Source organism: Bos mutus, chromosome 3, assembly GCF_027580195.1.
Source record: "Bos mutus isolate GX-2022 chromosome 3, NWIPB_WYAK_1.1, whole genome shotgun sequence".
Lineage (NCBI taxonomy): Eukaryota > Metazoa > Chordata > Mammalia > Artiodactyla > Bovidae > Bos > Bos mutus.
In genome coordinates, this window is record NC_091619.1 from 20,776,967 (window position 1) to 20,785,379 (window position 8,413).

Sequence of the window (8,413 nt, forward strand, 5' to 3'; positions counted from 1 at the left end):
TTTTATCCATCTGGGAACAGGTGCTGAAGCCAGTGAAGCCAGTCTCTCTGGTCCCTTTGGGCAGTTGGCGTCTGCGGCCTTGTCCTGGGTGGTGCGGAGGGAGCCCGCCTAGTCCCGCCCCTTCACTGAGGGACTCGCTGATGAGCGCTTTGACAGGCACAGCTGTCTGCTCCACACAGTCACGTGTGTCCCTGCAAACATGGGCGGCACACAGCTCCCCCTACCCCAACTGTTGGATCCTGTTGTGTGCAATGGTGCTCCCCTCCACCCGCCATGACATGACACTTGCCCGTCCCCTGTTAATCTCCTCCTGACTGTGCCAAGTCCATTAACTGCCCACCCCTGCCACTGCCACACACACACCAAGGGCTGAGCACCAGATGAGACGAGCACCTACAGGGGGATCAGTGGAATGGGGCCCTGAGGACCCCATGGGGACCTGTGCCGGGGACAGCCACTTGAGGCTGTGGGGATCAGACATCTGAGTCCCCCGCATCTCTCATGGTTCCCTGCTCTATCCCTCCTTCTCAGGGAGAGCTGTCTCGGTTGGGAATCAAAGGATCAGATGAGCTGGTGGGTCCTACAAGAAGACCCAGCATGGAGGAAAGAACCCAGAACTCCCTTCTCTAAGGAGGCTTCTGCCAAATCCTCCATTGAGAGGTGCAGCAGCCAGCGTGGCTCCCCAGGCACCCCCAGTGGGGGGATGGGCTCTCTACAGAACCCAGGGGTCCAAGACTTCCCAGCTTTCCCAACCAGCCTCTGCCTCCTTCTGCCTGCTCCCTCGGAGGCAAGGTTCCCGACAGGAGAGCAGAGCATCTGTTTAGGTTTCCAGGAACAGTGCAGGCAGAGTGCTGGGGCAGCCTGGGTAGAGAACGTCCTGTCCTGGGTCCTCTGGAGCCCCCAAGTTGAAGAGAGATCCTAGAGAAAATTCCGGACTCCATAGGCCAAGGACTCTCTAAGTACCAGCTGGAGAAAGCCTGTCCTGCCCAATTCCTAAAGTGACCTGCTTGATGAGAGAAAGGCTGACAGTCCCAGGAGGAGCCAGGACTCAGAAAGACCAACTTTCGGTCTAACCAGGCTGAACCACCAGGCAGTTCAGCCTCCCCTCCGGGAGGAGTGAGGTGACTCCGTGGCTCTAAGCATCAGTCACCTCCCAACCGTTTCTCTCTGTCCTCTGACTCCCACCCCAGCTCTGATAGACTCTAGTGCTAAGATGGAAAGTTTGAGCAGCTTGGGCTCTAGGGCAGTGGGGAGAAAAGAGACGTGGAGCCGGGAGAGACAGAGATAAGACGGGGCCAGAGATGCTGGTGGAGCTCAAAGGGGCAAAGAGGGCCAAGGAGACAGAGAAGCAGCCTGGGGCCACGCAAAGAAACAAGAGGTGCACGCACGGGGCAGACAGAAAAAAGCTAGAGAGCGCCAGATTGGGGCCAGGGTCCTGGGGCAGTGTGTTTTATTCTGAGCCCTGCCTCTAGTCGTGCCTTGGACTAAGGGACTCTTCAGCTCCCCTTCCACTCAGCTGGGTCCCTTCCTCTTTTTCCAGGGCTTGGTTCCCCGAAGGTTAAGCTCTAGACTCTGCTGCCAGAATGCCGGGTTCTGCACCTACCAGCTGGGTGATGCTGAGTAATTTACTCAGTCTTTCTGTGTCTTAGCGTCCTCCTCTACAAAATGCAGATGATAACAGCACCAATCTCCTAGGCTCATTACGAGGTTCAAACAAGTCTCATGAGTAAACCTCTTCCAATGGGGCCTAACCGGTGGGTGGTAGGTGCTGTGTGAATGTTTGCCGTTTTCATTCTTCCCTTTCCCACCCTTCTTCCTCCTTTCCCACCTCCTTCTCTCTTTCCTGTGACAGGTTTTGAGCACCCCCAGTCCCAGGCCTGGCCCTGGTCTTTGGGGTGTGATAAGCCAGGCTGGCAGGAAGAATGTTTTGGGGGGACGTGCGTGTGTGAGTGCTCAGTCGCTCAGTGGTGTCTGACTCTTTGCCACCCTATGGACTGTAGCCCGCCAGGCTTCTCTGTCCATGGGATTCTCCAGGCAAGAATACTGGAGGGGGTTGCCATTTTCTTCTCCAGGGGACCTTCCTGACCCAAGGCTTGAACCTGCATCTCTTATGTCTCCTACATTGGCAGGTGGGTTCTTTACCACTGGCACCACCTGGGGAGCCTTTTGGGGGGATAGTGCTCACCAAAAAGGAGCTCTTGTCCCTTGATCCCAACTACCCCCTCCAGCTGCAGCAGCTTTATAGAGAGATCCAGCCTGGCTGTGAAGTGTGTGAGGGAGGAAGGGGCTTATCTCTTCCCCCGAAACTCCATGGGCTGTGGGTCTCCAGCCCTGGTGAATGATGAGCGCCAAGTATGCAGGGAGAGCAGGGCCAGAGCAGCCCCCATTCACCACTCCTTCAACTCCCAAGTGGGAACTCCCCTCCTGGCTCACCTCCTCTGGGCAGCCCTCAGGGATTACTCAGACCTTGGCACCTCTGTAGGGTGCTTCTGAGGCCATGAATCCTCCCAGACTCTGAGTCGAGTCTCCAGTGTATACAACCAGGGGTGGGAAACATGCTTCTGAGGCTTTCTATCTGTTATCCCTGTGGCCTCCTGATCCTGAGTGTCAGGAAGTCCTTTCTGCGGTCTGCCCTCCTGCTTCCCACCTGGATCTGAAGGGGTTACTCAGCTCCAGGCCCGCCCACTGCAGGTCCCAGCTGCCTGGGGCCTGTGGTCAGAGCTAATGTAGGTGGGAGTTGGAGGACAAGAAGGGATAAAGTTATTAGCATCTTCATCTTTGAGGGATATCGATTGTTGAGTCTCCAGGCTCACTTGGTCTTATAACGGGGCTCACGGGGGTGTTGGGAGGGGCTCAGAAAAAAATCTCATGAAGCCACCGCACCCCTTATCCTTGAGTGGGAACTGGGCTGCCTGGGGTTTCTCAAAGGAAGACACTCAAAGACACAGTTTGGGGGGCAAGGGCTGAGAGGGGAGTTAGGTTTGGTGCCCTGGGCTGGACAGCTGGGGTAGATGCGGGCTTGGTTTCAGCTCACTACCCTTTGCTTTAAGGTGTGTGTGTGTGTGTGTGTGTGTGTGTGCGTACATGTGTAAGAGAGAGAGAGGGAGGGAGGGAGGAGAAGGCTGGCATCCCTTCTCCTGAGGCTCATACACTTTCATCTGAGGCAAAGCCTCCTCCGTTGACACTCGAATGTTCTGGACACGTTACATGCCCCTCTCCACGCAGCTGACTGAGCGCTCCTGGTGTGATGCTGGGTGTGGTGGTGGGCAGTCCCCCAGCAGAGTGTGTGGCCCCCTTCCCACCCAGTGTGACTTTGGCCCCAGTGTGTCAGGGGTTGTGTTTGTATGTGGCCGTCCCTGTGTGAAAGCTTGTGTCAGCTGGGCTCTCTGCCCACATCTGTGCAGAGTCTTGCTCCTGACTTGGAAACACCAGGGATATAGCTGGGCAGGGAGCTCGGGGATCTGACTGTCCACTTCGTCCACGGGGCCTCTCTTCCAGCCAGAGGTCTTTCGGCTCCTGGCCGGCCAGCTGCAGAGGTGGGGACGAAGCCTAGACTCCCAGGATGAGAGGACGCTGTGGGGGTGCTGGGGACGAGGGGCACAGTCTCCCTCCCTTCCTTACGTCCCTCCCTCCGGACTCCTCTCTTCCTCCAGCAGCAGGGAGGAGCGGGCAGGAATGGCTTCTTGGGCAGGGGTCAGACTCTGTTCTTTTTCCCCCGAAGGAGCTGGCTTCCCTTGTGCTGGGCCGGGAGAGGAGGTAATTAATGACAGGGGGGCCAGGAGGGGAGAGTGTTCAGGGCTAATGTTGGTATTAATCAGGAGCTGGTCCCCAGCGACGGATAGGATTCAGCCTGGGCCCTGTGTGTGTGTGTGTGTGTTGGGAAGTGGGGGGCAATGGAGGACCAGGAACTCCTGGCTCATCCCATCAGCCTCCCTCCCTCCCCATAGTGCCCCCACCTCCCTTGCTCTTGTTTTGCTGGAAGTCCCTTCTGCTGTCTGTCCTCCACCCTCCTGCTGATGGAGGGCCCGGCTCCCTTCTCAAGTCCAAGTCCACCCCTGGATGTGGGGGTGGAGCAGGCCCCCGCCCCCACCCCTCCACTAGCCCTTATTGCGGGCAGGCGTGCACGTTAGGTGATTCCCGAGGCTGTCAGCCCTGCTAATTGCCTCTCAACCTTCCCCTCATCACCAGGGCGGCCCCCCACGAACTCCATTAGCCCCCCCTCTCTCCCCTGATAGCCCCTAAATCAGCCCCAATTATTCACAGGAGGCGGGGCGGTCTGGGCTGAGCTGTGATTACAGCTAGAGTGGAGGGAGTGAGGGACGGAGCTTGAGTGCCAGGCAGCCTGGCGGGCAGGCCGTAGGCAGGGCTGGGAGGAGGAGTATAGGGGTGGGGACTTTCGGGCAGATTCAAGTCAGAGACTACCCAGGGAGGAACATGGGAGCCTGAAATAAGGAGGGAAGTTCAGGCCAGAAGGCAGGCAATGGGTGGGGTGTGTGTGCCACAGCTTGTATTTCAGCCTCCCCTCCACTAACATCCAGAAAGGAGAAGGAAAGGGTCAGCCGGGCGCACGCCCTATGAGAGTGGGTCGTCCTAACCGCTGTCATCAGCATCGCTGCCAACCGTTTACGACGAGCCTGGTTGGAGAGGCAGGGACAGCAGCTAGAGCCTGCTGTATTTTCTCCTTTCGGGTTTTCCCGAGAGGCTCTCAGGGACCCTTCCGCTACCATGGGCTGTGTTTGGGGCAGAACCGCAGGCCCCTTGCTTCCCTGTCTGTGTCCTGGAGCACTTTGGTGTGGCTGTGGCTGAGACAGGGAGTGGCCTGAGGTGAGTTGTATGTCCAGGTGACCGTGGGACCAGCCCAGAGTCAACTCTCAGCCCCTCTTTCCAAGCTGGATCAGGGAGCCCTCTCCAGCCCTTCCAACTCTTTTAAGGCCTCTGGAATGCTTCACCAGTCCCTCCCTCTCCTGGAGGAGAGAGGCACCCATGCCCTCTGTTAGCGCTTGCTGCTGTGCCCTGAGCTCACACGCTCCTTGGCACCTCTGCTCATCCATACCATCACACGGCTCCCTGGATCAGTGCCGGGGCCTCCTCCCCAGTTTTCCTGCTTCCAACCATGCCCCTCAGAGGCTATTTTCTTTTTTTAACACAACAGTCATTCTTTTAAAGTCTGAGTTGAATCATGTCCTTCCTCTGTCAAATCAACAGCCTAACTACAACCTACAGGGCCCTGCAGATTTGACCTCCAGGTTCCTCTGTCCTCAACAACTCCCAGCATGCTCCCTGCTACTCACTAGGTTCCAGTCCCCTAGCTAGTCTGGCCCCAGGGCCTTTGCACATGCTCTTCCCCTGTCTGGAATGCCCTTACCCCAGAAAGCTGTGTGGCTCCCTCCCTCACCTCATTTAGGGTTTCACCTGGAGGCTGCCTTTTCAGTGAGGACTTTCCTGACCACCTTTCCAAACAAACTGTACCCCCAGTGCTCCCCATCACTCTTCCTGTTTTGTTTTACTTTATTGTTTGTAATAACACTGTCTTCTGATGCATCATGATTTTATGGATTTTGTTTTTCAGCTCTTCGCTGGCATTACTACTGGGATGAAAGCTTCATTTTATTCCCTTTCATATTTAGGCAGAGGTTTTTGCCTATCTTGTTCATATCTCTAGACCCTATGCCTGTGCATAATAGGTGCTCACCAAATCTTTTTTCATGAATGAATGAAGGAATAATTAACTCCTGGATTAGCATGTGAGCTCTCTGAGGGGAGAAACTTTTCTCCCCTTAATAAGTTATTAAATGAAAAGGTCTTCTAAGTGTGCCTAGTAATCAGTAGGGTTTAATAAAAGTTAGCAGTTGCCTTCAACATCACCACGATGTCATTTCCTCTGTATTCTGGGCACTAGGCGCCAGTATCAGGCCACCCAAGTTGGCTATTCTCTTGCTCTCTGTACATCCCCTGCTTCACCTACACCCTGCTCCTATGACTGATCTTCCCTCTTAATCATAGAGCCTAATCAGTAAACGGCTACATATTCATTCCTGGCCCCAGCTAGTGATTGTTCTAATCTTTAGGTCAGAACTATCTTCACTGCGGTAGTTTATCAAAAGGGGGAGCCCCTCTGCTGGCTACCCTGCTAACCCATGAACCAACCTGACGTCAATTCCTCTATAACTGGAACCACCCCCACCTCCCCAGTGGCTCCAAGACTTTGCTTCAGATGTGTAAGATCCCCCATCTGTTAAACCACTGATGTCTTTATCAATAACTCTGGGCTCTTTCTTTGATCTTGAGGCTGGGAAATTACAGGGCTTGCAGGCCTGTGGGATGCAGCCCAACAACAGGAAAACACAAAACCGGTGCTGTTGAACAAAAGGGTAAATGAGGACCTTAGACTCCCTTGTACCTTCCAGGGAGGCAACAGGGGAACTTCCATCCTTCTCGCTGGGCCCAGGAGGCAGAGTTGGTGCAGAGACTTGGAAGATCTTTGCACAGGGTGGCAGCCATTCACTCTAAATTTTATTGAGTATTTACTTACTTTGTACCAGGCCCTGAGATCCCAAAGATGATATCAACCTGGCCCCAGTACTTGAAGAACTAAGAGTTTAGCAAAAGAGAGGCAAGTTAAGCTTTCATATAGAGGAGTGAGATGGGGAGAAGCTGGAAAGGCTCCCAGAGAAAGGACAGTCGAGCTGAACGTGAAAAGATGAGAACAAGTTGTCGGGGTCCAGGTGCATGTTGGAAAAGAATTTTCCAGACATGAGACAGAATGAGAGGGAAATAAAGTTTATTAGAGTGGGAGACGCTGTTAGAACAGCGGGCCAGCTCAAGGGAGAACGGACATTGAATGGGGATCCTTAATCCACTTTTATACCCAGGGTACAAGGAGTGGGGTCTTGCGTGTCATTTGCTGATTGGATGAGGCACGTGTACTGGGTGGGGGGAGAGTAAGGCAAATACCTCCTTCCTATAGGGTAGGAGAGGAGACAGGTTATATTGTTCCATTAATAGTTACAACATAGGGGAGGGATGGAGAAGGCAATGGCACCCCACTCCAGTAGTCTTGCCTGGAGAATCCCAGGGACGGGGGAGCCTGGTGGGCTGCCGTCTGTGAGGTCGCACAGAGTCAGACACGACTGACGTGACTTAGCAGCAGCAGCAGCAGGGGAGGGAAGGATGATAAGGGTCTGGTTTTTCCATTCCTGCATTCCAAGACCCTCCTTGGTTATCTGCTCTTTCATCCTTGGGTCACCTCACAAGTGAGCCAGGTGAAGGAGGGAGGAGCCCACATTCTTCCTCTCTATCTAGCCCTCTGTCTCCCCATTTGCCTCATGAAAGTGATCCATCAAATGACCTTCAAAGCCCCTCTGGCCTCAGACATACTGCCACTCTATGGTCTTTGGCCTCCGGACCAGGATCTGTCCTCTGGTTTCTGCTGTCCCCTGCTGGAGACTTTTGGTAACTCTGGAGTCAGGAGAAGCAACATCCAACCTTGCCTTCTTTCCCCAAAGTGAGCAGCACTCTCCAATCTGAGCCTTCCCTTCACCTCCCATCACACCAAACAAAACAACACTAGCTTTTCTCTCTGATAGAGAATATTCTCAATACATATTTTTGACAAATGGCTTGAAACCAGAATACATGAAGAATTCATACTTGTTATAACCCAGCAATACCACTTCTAAATAGTTACAGAAATAAATGAAAACATGTTCACACAAGACTTGTGTATGATTGTTCATAGTAGCTTTATTCATAATAGCCTAAAACTGGAAAAAAACTCAATGCCTATCAACTGGTGTAGACACAAATTGTGATATATCTGTACAATGGAATATCACTCAGTGGTAAGCAAGGAACAAAAGATTTATGGTAAATGAAAGAAGATAGACATGAATGAATACATATTGTATAACCTAGATAGCATATTGAAAAGCAGAGACATTACTTTGCCAACAAAGGTCCATCTAGTCAAGGCTATGGTTTTTCCAGTGGTCATGTATGGATGTGAGAGTTGGACTGTGAAGAAAGCTGAGCACTGAAGAATTGATGCTTTTGAACTGTGGTGTTGGAGAAGACTCTTGAGAGTCCCTTGGACTGCAAGGAGACCCAACCAGTCCATTCTGAAGGAGATCAGTCCTGGGATTTCTTTGGAAGGAATGATGCTAAAGCTGAAACTCCAGTACTTTGGCCACCTCATGCGAAGAGTTGACTCATTGGAAAAGACTCTGATGCTGGGTGGGATTGGGGGCAGGAGGAGAAGGGGACGACAGAGGATGAGATGGCTGGATGGCATCACTGACTCGATGGACGTGAGTCTGAGTGAACTCCGGGAGTTGGTGATGGACAGGGAGGCCTGGCATGGTGTGATTCGTGGGGTCGCAAAGAGTCGGACACGACTGAGAAACTGAACTGAACT